Source organism: Phyllobates terribilis, unplaced genomic scaffold (genome assembly GCF_046119375.1).
Source record: "Phyllobates terribilis strain yellow unplaced genomic scaffold, ASM4611937v1 Scaffold_2__4_contigs__length_985480577, whole genome shotgun sequence".
NCBI lineage: Eukaryota > Metazoa > Chordata > Amphibia > Anura > Dendrobatidae > Phyllobates > Phyllobates terribilis.
The window spans coordinates 451,275,084-451,295,023 of NW_027362762.1; the positions used below are offsets into that span (position 1 = coordinate 451,275,084).

General features: G+C 48.9%; 1 protein-coding gene across 4 annotated transcripts in view; it reads right to left on the bottom strand.

Moving 5' to 3' along the window:
• DHX40 (DEAH-box helicase 40) overlaps positions 1-19,940 on the bottom strand; it is a 141,296-nt gene that overhangs the window by 94,371 nt on the left and 26,985 nt on the right. The window lies entirely within an intron of this gene.

The window sequence follows — 19,940 nt, forward strand, 5'->3', positions numbered from 1 at the left end:
GACAAAAATAGAACACAGAAATTGTGCTACACTTCAAGCACTGATTAGGTAAGATAGGTTGTCATTAGTGTTGCGCAAACTTGTTCGCATAAGGTGTTATCCAATCACACTCTGTTAGCACCCGAGCATCTTCGGTATGCTCGAAAAATATGTTTGCGTCACCGCGGCTGTTAGACAGCCACAACACATGCAGGGATTGACTAACAAACAGGTAATCCCTACATGTGGTGTGACTGAAATCTCATAGCTTTTGCTGGTACTGTAAAACACAGCTTTTAATTTGCATAAAAAACTCTCACGGGTGTGTCAGAAGTGACAGACCGTCGCCCTGCAGTGGGTTGCAGGAGATCTCCACTTTTGGCATTGCAGACAGCTGCTTAGATAGGAGACTGTCTTCAGGACCAAGCGACTACCTCTCTCTTGCTAATTTGCTCTCTGGCCTGGGTGTATATAAACCTGGTGTGTCTGAGAGGGCGTCGCCGGTTATATTCATTTCTACTTGTGAAGCTTAGCAGGAGCTGTACCTTGTCCTCTCTGGAGCTTGAGACCGTGTGCACACTGGAGTTCATCTAAAGCTAAGCCATTTTCCCCTGTTTGTCTACCCTTGTTGTCTTTAGAATTTTAGTGGAGGTTGACTAGTGCTCACCTCCTTCCATCCTTAGCCGTAGCCTTACGCCAGGGAAAGTAGGACGAGGCACGAGATCGGCGATAGCTGAGGAGGCTGTATAGGGACGTTAGTTGAGACAGGATGACGCAAGACCAGGCTAGGAGTCTCCACTTCCCCCTTTTCCCTCTGTGTTGCACTTACACCTGGAGTGACATTATAACTGGCCGAGCCGAGCACGTTTAAGAAAAAAAAAAAAATACTGACATTTTGGTTTGGTTTTTTTTTTGTGTGTGTTTTTGGGGGTGCACCTTTTTTTTCCCTTTCTCCCTTGGTATGGGATCAGTTGCAGAGCTCGCAGAGCAGTTCCGCTGTCTGTCTTTAGAGGTGAATGACCTCCGCTGTGACGTTCAGCAGCAGCATCAGCGGTTACAGGCCGGCAATGTAGGGGTCTCTGCAGGTAGGCCTGTCTAGCCTGAACCCAAAATTGCCCTCCCGGACAGGTTTTCAGGAGGTAGGGACAGGTTTTTTGTATTTAAGGAGGCATGCAAATTTTATTTCAAACTTCATCCCTACTCCTCCGGTAATGAGGAGCAAAGGGTTGTTACTGTAGTTTCTCTATTGCAGAGCGATCCTCAGTCATGGGCGTTTTCGATACAGCAGGATTCGGTTTGTCTCCAATCTGTGGAGGTCTTTTTTGGAGCTCTGGCCCTCATCTATGATGACCCTGACTGAGTCGCCTTGGCTGAGTCTAGGCTACGTCGCCTTCAGCAGGGGATTTGGTCAGTGGAAACGTACAGTTCGGAATTCCGTAGATGGGCAACGGATTCCAAATGGAATGACTCAGCCCTTAGAAGTCAATTTTGTGAGGGGCTTTGTGATGAAAGCCGGCCGGTGGGTGCAGCTCTCTGGCGCCCCCTTACCTCTCAGGTCAGTCAAGGTACTGCACCTAGAGAAAGTAGTGCCAGGTAGCTGCAACCAGCGCAGGGAACACGGTAGTGTGTTATCCCTTCAACGTCACTACACAGCACAACTCGCTAGCGCCCTCTTAGCCTCAGGTCAGTCAAGGAACTGCACCTAGGATAAGCGGTCGCCAGAGAGACTGTCCTGTAACCTACTGGGTATCGGGGCCCTCTGTAGTGAGGGCGGTATATATATCTTCCTTGGCCGCGCCAGGAATATATATATCTGAACCTCCGACCGTCACTACCAGCCTTCCCCAATCCCCAGTTGGTATGCTGCCACCAGTCCCTATTTTAGATATACGCCCAGTCCGTGAATGGGCCTATATCGGGTCAGGAACCAACCCTGGGTAGCGTTTTTGGCTTGAGCCGAGCTCACACGGACGTGCGTTCGTTATGCAGAATAAAAGGCAGGCCCACAATTACTTGAGGTAATTGATTATAATAATACACTAGATACACGATATACAACTAAATATACACAGGTATAAGGTCAGGCTAAACTATACAACAATGGAATACAACACACAGAATCACCACAGCATATCAGTTACCGGTTTCTTGATTTTCTTGTGACGCAGGGGGAGGATTCTGCGATCGCAGGCACGGTTCTTTGTTACAGGCTGAGGCCTACCACCGCATGGTCAAACTGCTCCTCCCCTTGGTGGCCTCAGCTGGTGCTCAGATGTTCAGCACACCACTCTTGGGTCAAGACTGACTTGTCTCTTGTCTGTCCTGCTATCTTACCTGCCCCGTCCCGCCCACTGCTGGTGAGGTCAGCTGGCTCAGTCTCCACCCTCAGGTCTAACTTCGATCAGAAGCCCAAATTCTATGGAACCCAATAACTTCTTCTGGGATGGTCTCATGATACCCCCAGGGGTTCCCATGGATTCGGGCCGCCGTAACCGACCTTTTGATATCAATTATGATACCATACGGTCCTCAGGAATGGCTCCGCGCTATATCTTGGCTTCCAGAGCACGTACAAACGTCTACCGCGGAGGCTTGTGTGCGCAATGGCTCCGGGACGCCGTGATATTTTTTTATTGGCCCATCCCACGCAACATGCGTGTACTATTCATGTTTCTATATCTTATGCCTCCATGCTTGTGACAGACAAAGAAACTAGTCCTATGGGACAAATGGTCAGGTACAGATAGACGAAGCACCCCCCCCTGCTGGCTGTGTTTCCTCTCGAAGTCTTTGAAGCTCCTAGCATTCAAGTGTTAAGTAGGCTTCTTATCTTACAGGAGCCTGGATGGGGGGAAACTATCTAGTTGACGTTTTAACAGAAGGTCCCAAGGGTGGGGGCTGCTGAAGTGTGGCCATCCCTGGATATGATTTATCATTACCAAGATGGCGGCTACAGGTTCATCACACCTCCCCCTATACGAGGGCGCGAGGGGGTAGCACATTCCTGTGTTCCCCCGTGCGTCCTTCTGCACCCTCCCCTTGCCGGGATAACCCGTCAGCGTTACCGTGGTCACGGCCTCTTCTGTGGCGAATGGAGAAGTGGTACTGCTGGAGAGCGAGGCTCCAGCGTAGCAACCTGCCATTCGACCCAGAGACCGTGTGTAACCAGCTGAGGGGGTTGTGGTCCGTCTCCACGGTGAAATGGCTCCCGTACAAGTAGGGCTGCAGACGCTGCAGGGCCCATACAATTGCCAGGCATTCTTTTTCCACCGTGGAGTAAGCCACCTCCCGGGGCAGTAGCTTCCTGCTCAGGTACAAGACAGGACGTTCCTGGCCTGTCGTGTTGACCTGACTTAGCACAGCACCGAGGCCAAAGTCACTGGCGTCGGTCTGTACCACAAACGGCCGGTCGAAGTCGGCAGCTTGCAGTACAGGGGAGCTACTTAGGGCGGCCTTGAGTGCCCCGAAAGCTGTCTCGCAGGCGACTGTCCAGTCGACTGCGACGGGCAGCTTCTTCTTGGTGAGGTCCGTCAGGGGCTTGGCCAGGGTGCTATAGTGTGGGACGAACCTCCTATAGTACCCGGCGGTCCCCAAGAAGGACATCACCTGCTTTTGGTCCTAGGAGTGGGCCAGGATGCGATGGCATCCACTTTCCCCGGTTCTGGCTTCAGAACCCCCCCGCCTACCCGGTGACCCAGGTAGAGGACCTCACTCATGCCCAGCTGGCACTTTTCCGGCTTGATGGTCAAGCCTGCCCGGTGGATCCGACCGAGCACCTGCCGCAGGTGCTCTAGGTGATCCTCCCAAGTGGGACTGAAGACTGCAATATCGTCCAAGTACGCAGCCGCGTACCCTTCAAGTCCCTCAAGCAGCGTATTGACCATCCGCTGAAAAGTGGCAGGGGCATTCTTCATGCCGAATGGCATCACTGTGGACTCGTACAGTCCAAAAGGGGTGATAAAGGCAGAGCGTTCCCTTGCCGCGGGGGTCAGAGGAATCTGCCAGTACCCCCGGCTCAGATCCATGATGGTCAGGTACTTAGCCCCGGCCATCCGATCGAGCAGGTCATCGATGCGTGGTATGGGGAACGCATCGGTGGCCGTTACAGCGTTGAGCCCCCGGTAGTCCACGCAGAACCGTGTAGTTCGGTCCTTCTTTGGTACGAGGACTACAGGCGAGGCCCACGCGCTGCTGGATGCCTGGATCACCCCCAGCTTCAGCATCTCGTCTATCTCTTGGCGCATGTTTCCCTGCACCTCGAAAGAGACCCGATATGCTGAACGCCGGATCGGCGGGTGATCGCCAGTGTCCACGTCGTGGACAGCCATCTCAGTCCTTCCGGGCAGGCTGCTGAACAGCCCCCGGAAGGGGTGCAGGGTGGTCCCCAGCTGGGACCGTTGGTCCTCCGTGAGCTGGTGGCCAACCCCCACATCCTCGATGGACCCACCCGCCTTGGCTTGGGTGAGCAGATCCAGGAGGCTTTCTACCTCTCCTTCCTCGGGAAGGTTGCACACTGGGTGGGCAGTCGCTTCCCGCTCATGATGAGCCTTCATCATGTTCACGTGGAAGGCCTTCCTCCTTCCACGGGCGTGATCCAGGGTGACCAGATAGGTGACGGCATTGAGTTTCTGGTGCACGAAGTAGGGACCTTCCCAGGCTGCCTGAAGCTTGTTCTGTGGTACGGGGACCAGTACCCACACCTTTTGACCCACCTGGTAGGTCCTCTCACAAGCATTCTGGTCGTACCACCGCTTCTGGTCGGCCTGGGCCTGGGCCATATTGTCCTGCACCAGCTTTGCCAAGGCCATCATCCTGTCCCGGTGGCGCACGACATACTCGATGACCGACACCTCGGGGGTGGCCAAATCCCCTTCCCATGCTTCCTTCACCAGAGCCAGGGGGCCCCGTACCCGTCGCCCGTACAGGAGCTCAAAGGGGGAGAACCCCGTTGAGGCCTGCGGAACCTCCCGGTAAGCAAATAGGAGGTGTGGGAGGTAACGCTCCCAGTCTCTCCCGTGGGAGTCGACCAACATCTTAAGCATCTGCTTTAAGGTGCCATTGAACCGCTCACACAGGCCATTAGTCTGTGGGTGATACGGGCTGGCCACCAGATGTTGCACCTGCATTTGCTTACAGAGGGACTCCATCAGCCGCGACATGAACTGGGTCCCTCGGTCGGTGAGCATTTCTTGGGGGAAACCCACTCTGGAGAAGATCTCCAGTAAGGCGGTAGCCACCTTGTCGGCCCGAATGGACGACAAAGCTACCGCTTCCGGGTACCGGGTGGCATAGTCCACTACCGTGAGTATGAAGCATTTCCCGGAGTGGCTGGGAGTGGACAGAGGTCCAATAAGATCCACAGCGACCCTCGAGAAAGGCTCTTCGATGATTGGCAGAGTTACCAGTGGGGCTTTGGGGCGCGGCCCCGCCTTCCCCACCCTCTGACAGGTGTCACACGAACGGCAGTAGGCACCCACCGCGGCTCCCATCCCAGGCCAGTAGAAATGCTGAGCTATCCTGGCCTTGGTTTTAGCGATCCCTAGGTGTCCGGCCATCGGAATCTCGTGTGCGATCCGCAACAATTCCGCCCTGAACGGATAGGGTACCACTAACTGTCGGTCCCTGGGCCACGCCTCCGGTGAACCCTGCTGGACCGTTACCCGGTACAGCCGTCCCTGGTCCCAGACCACACGCTCGCAGTCTGACTCCATGGGAGGCTGTGCCGCCTGTTCCTTGAGAGCTTTCAGGCTGTCGTCTGCTTCCAACGCAGCCTGAAATTCCTGACTTGATGTGGCCAGAATCGACGAAACTGCCACATCCTCCGTCAGCCCCTCCGGGCATGTCACCTGGCCGCTGTCTGACCCGGCAGACACTTGGTCAGAAGTGGGGAAGCCGTCGGACCTCTGCAAGGCTCCTTGGGCTCCGACGCTCCCACTCCTGGTGACAGCGGCTATGACCGCTGTGACCGTGGGTAGTGCCTGCTTCCCCTCTGTTTCTGACCAAGCCGCCCGATCAGGCAGGCTTCCTAGGCCTTTGGACATCTCGGATGTGGGGAACTCCTGCCCTGGGGTCTTACCTGGCGGCTCCTCTCTTGGGACACCCCCACCTCCCATGGCCTGTTCCTCCCCCTGCAGTGGGCCTATACTCAGCAGCCTGGATACCCCTGGGAGCCCTACACTGCCGGTAGCTGCCCCCCTCTCCATCCCTGAGCTTCCCTCTACAGAATCCTGCCCGCCCCCTCCCTCACCGGAGGACAAGAGGTCACGGCACGCCGGCTGAGCACCTCTGCGGGCATCCCCACACTCCCCACCTGCTTTCACTAACCCTGTTTGTGTTGTGTCTGTGCAGGTGTTACCCTCAGGTTTCACTCCCTCCTCCTCAGCAGGACACACACTACATACAACATGGTTGGCATTAGCAGCAGACAAATCAATACACTCTTGGGGGGCCGAACTTGGGGGTTCAGAGGGTACATACTGCGATACTAGACGCCCCAAGTCGGTCCCTAATAAAACATTTGCGGGAATATTTGGCGTTACTCCCACCTCCCGCATCCCCCTTCCGGCACCCCAGTCCAAATACACCATGGCAACGGGAAGTGCCGGCTCCACGCCTCCAACCCCGGAGACGGAAAGAGTCTTTCCTGGTACCAAGTCCTGGGGGGACACCACCTCAGGCCGTACCAGTGTTCGTTCAGCGCCCGTGTCCCGCAGTCCCATGACCGCAGAACGGCCTATGGTGACGGGTTGGATGTTGTCCAGGGACCTACCACCACCCCCTCCCACACACAAAACATTGGGCGCTCTCTGGGACTGGGATGGGGTCTTTTGGCGCTGGGGACACTCAGCCCTAAAGTGTCCTGGTTTGTTGCATAGATGACAACGTCTTACGTCTGGTCCTTGCCTGGAGAGGGCAACAGGGGGATACACCCCTTGTGTTCTAGGGGCCGGGGAAACAGGGGCATGACTGGGCTTACCCCCTCTCCAGGTGCTGCTGGCAGACTTCTTCAGCTCAGGCGCCCTGTTATTGGCATACTCGTCTGCCAGGGCGGCTGTAGCAGAAGCCCCTGTTGGTTTTCGGTCACGGAGGAACTGTCGGAGGTCCTCTGGGCAGTTCCACAAGAACTGCTCCGTGACGAACAGTTCCTGGACCTCCTGGCGGGTAGTAAGCGCTAGACCCGAGGTCCAGTGCTCTGCGGCTCTCAACAGCGCCCGCATATGATCGGTCCAGGTGTCCTTGGGGCCACGCAGCAGGCTCCGGAACTTCTGGCGGTACGACTCGGGAGTGAGGTTGTACTGCCGGATCAGGGCCCGCTTGATGCAGTCGTAGTTCTGTACCTCCCCGGCAGGTAAGTCCCCCAAGGCATCCAGGGACTTACCCCTCAAACGGGGGGTCAGGTATCTGGCCCACTGATCCCGGGCCAGATGGTGCTGAAGACAGGTCCGTTCAAATGCCACCAGAAAGGAGTCCAGGTCCCCATCCTTCTCCAGTAGAGGGAAGTCCTCAGCTCGGACTTTGGACGACTTGGTCTCCTGATGGGTTGGTTGCTCTAGCGGAAGCCCCCGCTGGGCCAGGTCCAGTTGGTGCTGGCGCTCCGCAGCTCGCTCTGCACGCTCCGCAACCTCCCGGCGCTCTGCAGCTTCACGCTCCGCAGCCTCCCGGCGCTCTGCAGCTTCACGCTCCGCAGCCCGCTCCGCAGCCCGCTCTGCACGCTCCTCCTCCGCTGCCTTCTCTGATGCTGCCAGGAGGGTTTTGTAGACGGCATCGCCATGAGACTGGAGACTTGCCATAGCCGCTTGTAAAAGGGCTTGTGATCTGGACAGGCTGGGCTGGGTAGGTGGTGGGCAGCCCACTGCGGGACCGTATACTGGGGACTGGCTCCCTGAGGTGCCCGGGCTGGACTCCTCCTCGCCATGAGTAACAATGTCCTCCCCTCCTGCCACACGGACCGTAGCATTAGCCTCCTGCAGGGTCTTGCTCCTGGTGCCGTCTGCCATCTTGGTAACCGACAACGCTGCAACCCTGAGTTTGCACACACCTTGTTATACTTTTAGCCTGACCGTCTAACGTTGGGCTGACCTTAAGACTCCAGCAGTGGAAGTTACCACTGGCAGTCTTTAGTGCCTGGGAGTAGGGGTCCCACAACACTATTATTCTGCAATCCCACCGCTGCCACCAATGTGATGAAAGCCGGCCGGTGGGTGCAGCTCTCTGGCGCCCCCTTACCTCTCAGGTCAGTCAAGGTACTGCACCTAGAGAAAGTAGTGCCAGGTAGCTGCAACCAGCGCAGGGAACACGGTAGTGTGTTATCCCTTCAACGTCACTACACAGCACAACTCGCTAGCGCCCTCTTAGCCTCAGGTCAGTCAAGGAACTGCACCTAGGATAAGCGGTCGCCAGAGAGACTGTCCTGTAACCTACTGGGTATCGGGGCCCTCTGTAGTGAGGGCGGTATATATATCTTCCTTGGCCGCGCCAGGAATATATATATCTGAACCTCCGACCGTCACTACCAGCCTTCCCCAATCCCCAGTTGGTATGCTGCCACCAGTCCCTATTTTAGATATACGCCCAGTCCGTGAATGGGCCTATATCGGGTCAGGAACCAACCCTGGGTAGCGTTTTTGGCTTGAGCCGAGCTCACACGGACGTGCGTTCGTTATGCAGAATAAAAGGCAGGCCCACAATTACTTGAGGTAATTGATTATAATAATACACTAGATACACGATATACAACTAAATATACACAGGTATAAGGTCAGGCTAAACTATACAACAATGGAATACAACACACAGAATCACCACAGCATATCAGTTACCGGTTTCTTGATTTTCTTGTGACGCAGGGGGAGGATTCTGCGATCGCAGGCACGGTTCTTTGTTACAGGCTGAGGCCTACCACCGCATGGTCAAACTGCTCCTCCCCTTGGTGGCCTCAGCTGGTGCTCAGATGTTCAGCACACCACTCTTGGGTCAAGACTGACTTGTCTCTTGTCTGTCCTGCTATCTTACCTGCCCCGTCCCGCCCACTGCTGGTGAGGTCAGCTGGCTCAGTCTCCACCCTCAGGTCTAACTTCGATCAGAAGCCCAAATTCTATGGAACCCAATAACTTCTTCTGGGATGGTCTCATGATACCCCCAGGGGTTCCCATGGATTCGGGCCGCCGTAACCGACCTTTTGATATCAATTATGATACCATACGGTCCTCAGGAATGGCTCCGCGCTATATCTTGGCTTCCAGAGCACGTACAAACGTCTACCGCGGAGGCTTGTGTGCGCAATGGCTCCGGGACGCCGTGATATTTTTTTATTGGCCCATCCCACGCAACATGCGTGTACTATTCATGTTTCTATATCTTATGCCTCCATGCTTGTGACAGACAAAGAAACTAGTCCTATGGGACAAATGGTCAGGTACAGATAGACGAAGCACCCCCCCCTGCTGGCTGTGTTTCCTCTCGAAGTCTTTGAAGCTCCTAGCATTCAAGTGTTAAGTAGGCTTCTTATCTTACAGGAGCCTGGATGGGGGGAAACTATCTAGTTGACGTTTTAACAGAAGGTCCCAAGGGTGGGGGCTGCTGAAGTGTGGCCATCCCTGGATATGATTTATCATTACCAAGATGGCGGCTACAGGTTCATCACAGGCTTACTGAAAGGTTGATAGATGCCTTGGCTGTCGTTGGCCATATGTCTGGAAAGGCGCCTTCGGGATAAACAGGTGCGACCACCTTCTCCGGGGCCTTCTGGTCGGGGTTGTGTACCTTTGCCAGGGGAGCGGTCTGGGGGTGAAACAGTAATGGGGGAGGTGGAAGAACCCATGCAGTTAGGGGGTGTCTCTACACCATACATCTCCCCGGAGATTCGCAAGAAAAAAGTCGTATTTTTTTTTTGTCGGAAAAAAGGACACTTTGTTGGGACCTGTCCTTCAATTCCTAAACAAAAGGAGACTATTAACTCTCGGTAGTCTGGAATTAGATAAAAGGGGTGCATTTGTGGCCAAACTGCAGTTCCTGCTTTGTCCTGACAGCAGAGGTGGTGCTAGAGAGCAAAACTGAAAAAATGTCTGTTCGTTGCCAGTGGAGCTGGGGTCAGCATGGTTGATGCTGAGGTTGTGAAAACTCATGGTCTTGATTGCTGTGCTTTAGCTGAGCCTATTCCCATCTTTGCCATTGACTCGGCACCACTTGCACAAAAAGCATTTACTCAGATTGCACATAATGTAAAATGGAGGGTGGGGTCAGTTCATTTTGAAATCATCCCTTGCTATGTTCTGGACAATATTCCTACTCCGATTATTTTGGGTGTCCCTTGGCTTGTTAAACATAATCCGTTGGTGGATTTGCAAGCCGGGGAGATTATTGAATGGGGAGATTACTGCCATGGGAACTGTCTGGATGTTTCCATTGCTGCTGTCTCTATGGAAATATTACCTACTTTTCTGTCTGGTTTTGAGAACTTTTTTTCTGAGAAGGGGTGTCAGGATTTGCCTCCTCATCGTGCTTATGACTGTCCTATTAACCTGACCCCCAGAGCTAAACAACCGAAGTCCAGACTGTATAATCTTTCTGGCCCTGAGAGACAAGCCATGAAGGATTTGATTGTGGAAAGTCTGGAGAAGGGACAATATCAGACCCTCATCTTCGCCCGTGGCGGCAGGGTTCTTCTTTGTGAAGAAAAAAGTTAACGCTCTGCGTCCCTGTTTAGATTTCCGGGAATTAAATCAAATTACCATCCGTGATCCATACCCTCTTCCTCTGATTCCTGATTTGTTCAGCCAGGTTATAGGAGTTAAGGTATTCTCCAAGTTGGATTAAAGGGGAGCCTACAATGTGGTTAGAATCAGAGAAGGAGACGAATGGAAGACAGCGTTCAATACCCCCGAAGGACATTTCGAGAGTCTGGTTATGCCTTTTGGTTTGACCAATGCACCTGCGGTATTCCAGCATTTCATAAATGATATTTTCCATCATTTGGTGGGGAGGTTTGTGGTGGTCTATCTGGACGATATTTTGGTTTACTCACCTGATTTTGAGACTCATCGGGGGCATGTTAATCAGGTGCTCCAGATAATAAAGGGACAACAAACTTTATGCCAAAACTAGAAAAATGAGTTTTTGCTGTTCAGGAGGTGCAGTTTTTGGGGTACTTGTTGTCATCTTCAAGTTTTCGGATGGATCGGGAGAAGATCCGTGCAGTCCTTGACTGGGAATGTCCCGAGAACCTGAAGGCTCTACAACGTTCTCTGGACTTTACTAATTTTTACAGGAAATTCATCGAAAATTACTCTGTTATTGTGAAACCCCTTACTGACATGACTAAGAAGGGGTCTGATTTTTCCAAATGGTCGGATGCTTCCCTCCAGGCTTTTTCTTCCTTAAAGAATCATTTTGCCACTGCACCTATTCTCAGTCAACCCGATGTTTCTCAACCCTTTATTGTGGAGGTCGATGCTTCGGATGTTGGGGTTGGGGCTGTGTTGTCTCAGGGTTCGTCCCCTGGTAAATGGCATCCCTGCGCCTTCTTCTCTAAAAAATTGTCTTCGGCTGAGAGAAATTATGACATGAGTAAGAGGGAACTTTTGGCATTCAAATTGGCGTTCGAGGAATGGCGACACCAGTTGGAGGGGGCTGTCCATCCCATTACTGACCATAAGAACCTGTCATATCTCCAGTCAGCTAAACTTCTCAACCCTAGGCAAGCCAGATGGTCCCTGGTTTTACTAGGTTCAATTTTGTTGTCACTTTTCATCCAGGGGTCAAAAATGTCAAGGCTGATGCTTTGTCCCGGAGCTTCCCTGGTGGTGGTGACCATGAGAACCCTGTCCCGATATTACAGAAAGGGGTAGTCATTTCGGCTCTTTATCCTGAACTGGAGGGTGAGGTGTTGGAGGTTCAGGGGAAGCCCCTGCCTCCTGCCCTTCAGGGAAGATATTTGTACCATCTGATCTGCGCCACAAAGTAATCAAGGAACATCATAACTCTGTGCTTGCTGGGCATCCAGGTGGTAAGGCAACCACTGACCTCCTCTCTTGTCGTATTTGGTGGCTGGGGTTGCATCGATATGTAATTGAACATGTAGCTGCTTGTAGTATTTGAGCGCATTCTAAGATTTCGCATACCCGTCCGTTTGGTACTCTTCTTCCGCTACCTATCCCTAGTAGGCCATGGACACACTTGTCCATGGATTTTATTACTGACCTACCGGTTTCTGGTAGTAGTAGATAGGTTCAGTAAAATGGTTCACTTCGTCACATTACCTGCACTTCCCAATGTCAAGACACTTGCTCAGGTGTTCATAAATGAGATTGTGAAGCTTCACAGTGTTCCCTCCGATGTGGTGTCTGATCGGGGGACCCAGTTTGTTTCCAACTTCCAAGAATCCACTGGCAGGTCACCGTTCTTCAGCAGCGCATATGGTTATCATCCACAGTTTGGTACCTTCAGTGGGGGAGGAGCTTCACGAGTTCCTGAGGAGGAACGGTTTGCTTCGTTGCCCTCCTCGGTATGGCTGGGTGTTCTGTGTAATTTAAAGACCATGGGAGACAGGTATAAACGTATGTCTGACAGAAAACGCTTGCCAGGTTCGGACCTGAATGTGAATGACTTTGTGTGGTTGTCTACCAGGAATATAAGATTGAAAGTTCCTTTTTGGAAGCTGGGACCTAGGTTTATTGGTCCCTATAAAATAACCGTCATTAACAGAAGCGTTTCGTCTTGAACTTCCTCAGGCCCTTAAGGTCCACAATGTGTTCCGTAGGTCCTTACTCAAAAGGTATGTGGAACCTCTTGAGCCCTCACCTCTACCACCGCCCCCAGTAATGGTTGATGGTAATCCGGAGTTCCAGATTTTGAGGACTGTAGATTCTCGTCTCCAACCTCGTTCTCTACAATACTTGGTGCACTGGAAAGGCTATGGTCCAGAGGAGATGATGTGGGTTTCAGCATCAGAGGTGAACGCTCCCAGATTGGTTCGCTCATTCCACACCTCTTTTCCCGAGAAACCTGGTCCTGAGTGTCCGGAGGCCACTTGTAGAGGATGGGGGTGGGGGGAGGGGAGTACTGTCACGGGTGTGTCAGAGGTGACAGACAGTCGCCCTGCAGTGGGTTGCAGGAGATCTCCACTTTTGGCATTGCAGAGAGCTGCTTAGATAGGAGGCTGTCTTCAGGACCAAGCAACTACCTCTCTCTTGATAATTTGCTCTCTGGCCTGGGTGTATATAAACCTGGTGCATCTGAGAGGGAGTCGCCAGTTATATTCATTTCTATTTGTAAAGCTTAGCAGGAGCTGTACCTCGTCCTCTCTGGAGCTTGAAGTTGTGTGCACAATGGAGTTCATTTAAAGCTAAGCCATTTTCCCCTGTTTTGTCTACCCTTGCTGTCTTTAATAATAATAATCATAATAATAATTTTTTATTTATATAGCGCCAACAAATTCCGCAGCACTTTACAATTAAGCGGGGACATGTACAGACAATAAATTCAATACAATTTAAGGACAGTTTAAACAGTTACATTAGGAGTGAGGTCCCTGCTCGCAAGCTTACATTCTACAAGGAAATGGGGGGACACAATAGGTGAAAAGTGCTTGTTATTTCAGGTCTGGCAATTATAATAAATAGGGATTTTCATATAAAGCTGTAAGATCCGGTCAGCAGCCTGTATGTTTAAGTGCAATACTAGAGTACCGAGTGCAGTTATCCTGAGCAAGGATGTGGAGACAGATGAAGAGTAGGGAACAGATTCTGAATGATATTTAAAAGGAGGGAACAGGGGAAAGTTAATTTACTGAGTAGTTAAGGTGGTAGGCTTGTTTAAAGAGATGGGTTTTTAAAGTGTGCTTGAAGATATGGGGGCTAGGCATCAATCGGATCGCCTGGGGTAGTGCATTCCAGAGATCTGGCGCAGCACGAGAGAAGTCTTGGAGACGGAGGTGCGAGTTTCGGATTATGGGGGATGTTAGTCTTAGGTTATTTGTAGAACGGAAGGCACGTGTAGACAGAGATGAGAGAGGAGATATAAGGCGGTGCAGAACTGTGGAGAGCTTTTTGGGTGAGAGTGATGAGTTTATATTGGACCCTGAGGCGGACCGGCAACCAGTGTAAAGACTGGCACAAGATGGAGGCATCGGTGAAGCGGCTGGACAGAAATACGACCCTGGCTGCAGCATTCAGGATGGATTGGAGAGGAGAAAGTTTGGTAAGAGGGAGACCGATCAGAAGAGAGTTGCAGTAGTCCAGACGAGAGTGAATAAGAGCAACAGTAAAAGTTTTAGCAGTTTCAAAGGTGAGAAAAGGTCGGATTCTGGAGATGTTTTTAAGATGCAGGTGACAAGAGAGAATGAGTGATCGGATATGGGGGGGTAAAGGAAAAGTTAGTGTCGAATGTCTTTAGAGTTTTAGTGGAGGTTGACTAGTGCTCATCTCCTTCCATCCGTAGCCTTACGCCAGGGAAAGCAGGACGAGGCACGCGATCGGCGATAGCTGAGGAGGCTATATAGGGATGTTAGTTGAGACAGGGTGACGCTAGACTAGACTAGGATGTCTCCACTTCCCCCTTTCCCTAGTGTCTGGGCGCCCTCTCCCTTTTCCCTCTGTGTTGCACTTACATCTGGCGTGACAAAAACACAGCAAAAACACAACGTGTAAACATAGCCTAATTGTGCAAACAAGGATAATGCTGGCACTACTTTCACACAGGCTGGAGGGTAGTTATATACCTGACAGATCTGCTTCTGCTCTCCCTCCCTGTACCCATCCTGGGTCACTCACTTCTTTCCAGGGATCACAGGCTACGCCCATATGACATTATCAAAAAATAAAAATTAGCCGATCAACAACGTTAAAAAAAAAAAAAAAAAAAACTACATCAAAAAGCCAAAATTGCGTTTTTTCGCCACGAAACTGCAAAAAAAATTGCAATTACAAGAAATAAAAACATTGTATCTACCTTAAAATGGTTTCAATAAAAAAAAAGCCAGTTCGCCACACAAAAAAACAAGACCACACAGCTCCGTCAACGTAAAAATGTCTCAGGAAAAGGTGACAAAAGCAAAATATTTTTTTAATGAATGCCTGAATTTTTTTTCATCATTAAATTTTAAAAAAAGAAATATTTTGGTTGGTATATCTCTAATTGTACTTCTTTAGGCCATGGCCTGAGGAAGGCACTGGTCCAGACTTGAAAAGTGTAGCCTATTTTATACTGAATAAACCTGTTACTTCTATTCTGTCTCTCTCCACAAATCAACAGCACCTTTTTTTTTTTTTTTTTTAATGTTTAACTGTTTTTTGTCCAGCTGGCGATTTGTTATGAGCTACTGGGATTTTGGGTGAAGCTGCATTTGACTTACCATATATTGACATTGCAAACATAAGTTTTCTAGTTAGCCAATAAAGGTATTACTCCTAGAATACTTTTGTCTTCTTTGGGCATAAAAGTATATATACATTTTGACCTTGAAACTGCATTATGCTTGGTAGTAGCGCATCATCATAAGGCGAGCATATTACATTACACCTTTGATTGTTCTGCCGTTACCACTCATTTCATAAGCATATCTGCACTATGAAGTACCCTGTATTTTTCTTTCAATATTATAATTGTACAGACCTGGAGAATCAAGCTGCCCAGTCACTTTTAGGGCAGGTACAGATGACTATATGTTCTCCATTCAAGAAAAACAGACTAATTATGATAATCACACAAAGTGGGATCTGTTTTTCTCGGATCTTCTCTCCATTCAGTCTGTCTGTGAAAATGAGAACACGCTCAGATGTCATCCGAGTGCAGTCCGATGTTTTGTACGGACTCAGAAATAGATAAGCAAATACCATCAGATAGAGACAAATAATGCAAGCTGCAATTTTTTTGGTCTGAGGAAAAAAAAAATCAGACATGTGCACTACCTCCCTGAATAACATTGCTCCGAGTGTAATCCGATGCTTTGATGGATTGCACTTGGACTGAAACTATGGTTGTCTGCACAAGCCCTTACTACGCTATATGAAAAAAATAAATAAAACCTGCATTTCTGCAATTTTATTTTTTAACAATTTCATCGCACTTGGAGTTTTTTTTTCACATTTTCCACTACAAAGAATGTTAGAATGAATGATGCTATTTAAAAACTACAATTCGGCCCACAAAAATAAAAAAATATGATGGCTTTTGGAAGAAGGGGCGAAAAGACAAAAGCGGAAAAATCGCCTGGTCGGAAAAGTGTTAATCCATGGTTTAAATTATTCTATAATTTGATAGTTCAAACCATTAGGGGTAGGTTCACACGATTGTATAAAAAAATCGCTTAGAGTTGCATCCAGAAAAGTGAGACGATTTTTTCTTACTTGTCATCATTGTGCAGTACGTACACAATCCGTTTTTTTTTACAGCAGCAGCTATTAACCATTTACAGTTTCCTATATGTTACAGAACTGCAATGTATCCGTAAAAATCGGATGCTATACTGTGGCTCTGTATGGCATCTGATATTTTGTCACCCCCATAGACTTGAATGGGAGAGTCTCATCCAATTTTCGGAGGAAAATCGTGCATGCCGCATTTTTTTCACATGCAGAATAGATTCAGGTCAGTGAAAAACAATGAAAACAATGAACAGTGAAAACAATGGCTGCACTGCCCCAATGAATAACATTGGTCAAAGGGCGATACGCTTTCTCCTTATAGATAGCACTTGGACTGAAAATACAGTCATGTCATATCCATAAGGGATCATGCACAATAGCAAATATGCCTATATACAGCTCTGGCAAAAATTTAAGAGACCACTACACAGTATTCTAAAAATCACCATCTCTACATGTCTGTTGGCCATTCCATTCCAGTGTCAGTTGAATTCCAACCACAGTCCACCTCATTCTACTTAATGTGCTTCTGATTAGGTGATCACCTGAACCAAATCTTATGTAACGAGGGAAAGTATAAAAAACACTGCTGTGGTCTTCACAATCCTCTTGCAATAGGACAAGCTGGATGGCGAAACAAGTGCTAGGAATAGCCCAAAAGTAATTTGAATGAAAAAATAACTTTTAACCATGCCAAAGGAGTTGAAAAGAAAAGTCTTGAGTGAGGAAAAGAAGGGCTCAATTCTGGCTTTACTAGCAGAGGGATACAGTGAGCGTCATGTTGCCTCCATCCTTTAAATTTCGAAGACGGCAGTCCATTACAACAAGGTCAAGCAGCAGACATTGGGGATAACAAAGCTACCGACCAGCAGAGGGCGAAAGCGACTCTCCACTGACCAGGATGACCATCATCTTATTCAAATGTCACTCAGAAACCACAGGATGACATCAAGTGACCTACAAAAGGAATGGCAAATGGCAGCTGTGGTGAAGTGCACGGCAATAACAGTTCGTAACAGGCTCCTAGAAGCAGGCCTCAAGTCATGTAAAGCTAGAAAAAAGCCTTTCATCAAAGAGAAGCAAAGGAGAGCCAGGCTGAAGTTTGCCAAAGACCATAAGGATTGGACCATAGAGGACTGGAGTAAGGTAATCTTCTCTGATGAGTCTAATTTTCAGCTTTGCCCAACACCTGATCATCTAATGGTTAGACGGCGACCTGGAGAGGCATACAAGCCACAGTGTCTTGCACCCACTGTGAAATTTGGTGGAGGATTGGTGATGATCTGGGGATGCTTCAGCAAGGCTGGAATTGGGAAGGGTTAATCTTTGCAAAGGACGTACGAGTCAAGCTGCATACAAGATTATCCTTGAAAAACACTTGCTTCCTTCTGCTCAGGCAATGTTCCCCAACTCGGACGACTGTTTTTTCCAGCAGGACAATGCCCCATGCCACACAACTAGATCAATCAATGTGTGGATGAAGGAGCACCACATCAAGAACCTGTCATGGCCAGCCCAATCTCCAGAACCCCATTGAAAACCTCTGGAATGTAATCAAGAAGAAGATGGACAGTCACAAGCCATCAAGTAAAGAAGAACTGCTTACATTTTTGTGCCAGGAGTGGCATAAGGTCACCCAAAAGCAGTGTGAAAGACTGGTGGAAAGCATGCCAAGAAGCATGAAAGCTGTGATTAAAAATCATGGTTACTCCACCAAATATTGATTTCTGAACTCTTCCTCAGTTAAAACTTGAGTATTGCTGTTTCTAAATGAATAATAACTTGTTTTCTTTGCATTACTTGGAGGTAATGAAAGCCCTTTCTTTTTTATTATTTTGACAATTTCTCATTTGCTGCAAGTAAATACAAAAGTTTTAGCTTTGAATTTCAGAGACATGTTGTCAGTAGTTTCTAGAAAAAAACAACAATCTACATTTTACGCATATATATATATATATATATATATATATATATATATATATATATATATATATATATATATATATACACACAGTACAGACCAAAAGTTTGGACACACCTCATTTAAAGACTTTTCTGTATTTTCATGACAATGAAAATTGTACATTCACACTGAAGGCATCAAAACTATGAATTAACACATGTGGAATTATATACTTAACAAAAAAGTGTGAAACAACTGAAAATATGTCTTATATTCTAGGTTCTTCAAAGTAGCCACATTTTGCTTTGATGACTGCTTTGCACACTCTTGGCATTCTCTTGATGAGCTTCAAGAGGTAGTCACCGGAAATGGTCTTCCAGCAATCTTGAAGGAGTTCCCAGAGATGCTTAGCACTTGTTGGCCCTTTTGCCTTCACTCTGCGGTCCAGCTCACCCCAAACCATCTCGATTGGGTTCAGGTCTGGTGACTGTGGAGGCCAGGTCATCTGGCGTAGCACCTCATCACTCTCCTACTTGGTCAAATAGCCCTTACACAGCCTGGAGGTGTGTTTGGGGTCATTGTCCTGTTGAAAACTAAATGATGGCCCAACCAAACGCAAACCGGATGGAATAGCATGCCGCTGCAAGATGCTGTGGTAGCCATGCTGGTTCAGTATGCCTTCAATTTTGAATTAATCCCCAGCAGTGTCACCAGCAAAGCACCACCACACCACCACTCCTCCTCCTCCATGCTTCATGGTGGGAACCAGGCATGTAGAGTCCATCCGGTCACCTTTTCAGCGTCGCACAAAGACACGGTGGTTGGAACCAAAGATCTCAAATTTGTACTCATCAGACCAAAGCACAGATTTCCACTGGTCTAATGTTCATTCCTTGTGTTCTTTAGCCCAAACAAGTCTCTTCTGCTTGTTGCCTGTCCTTAGCAGTGGTTTCCTAGCAGCTATTTTACCATGAAGGCCAGCTGCACAAAGTCTCCTCTTAACAGTTGTTGAAGAGATGTGTCTGCTGCTAGAACTCTGTGTGGCATTGACCTGGTCTCTAATCTGAGCTGCTGTCAACCTGCGATTTCTGAGGCTGGTGACTCAGATAAACTTATCCTCAGTTGCAGAGGTGACTCTTGGTCTTCCTTTCCTGGGGCGGTCCTCATGTGAGCCAGTTTCTTTGTAGAGCTTGATGGTTTTTGCAACTGCACTAGGGGACACTTTCAAAGTTTGCCCAATTTTTCGGACTGACTGACCTTCATTTCTTAAAGTAATGATGGCCACTCGTTTTTCTTTACCAAGCTGCTTTTTTCTTGCCATAATACAAATTCTAACAGTCTATTCAGTAGGACTATCAGCTGTGTATCCACCTGACTTCTGCACAACACAAATGATGGTCCTAACCCCATTTATAAGGCAAGAAATCCCACTTATTAAACCTGACAGGGCACACCTGTGAAGTGAAAACCATTTCCGGTGACTACCTCTTGAAGCTCATCAAGAGAATGCCAAGAGTGTGCAAAGCAGTCATCAAAGCAAAAGGTGGCTACTTTGAAGAACCTAGAATATAAGACATATTTTCAGTTGTTTCACACTTTTTTGTAAAGTATATAATTCCACATGTGTTAATTCATAGTTTTGAAGCCTTCAGTGTTAATGTACAATTTTCATAGTCATGAAAATACAGAAAAATCTT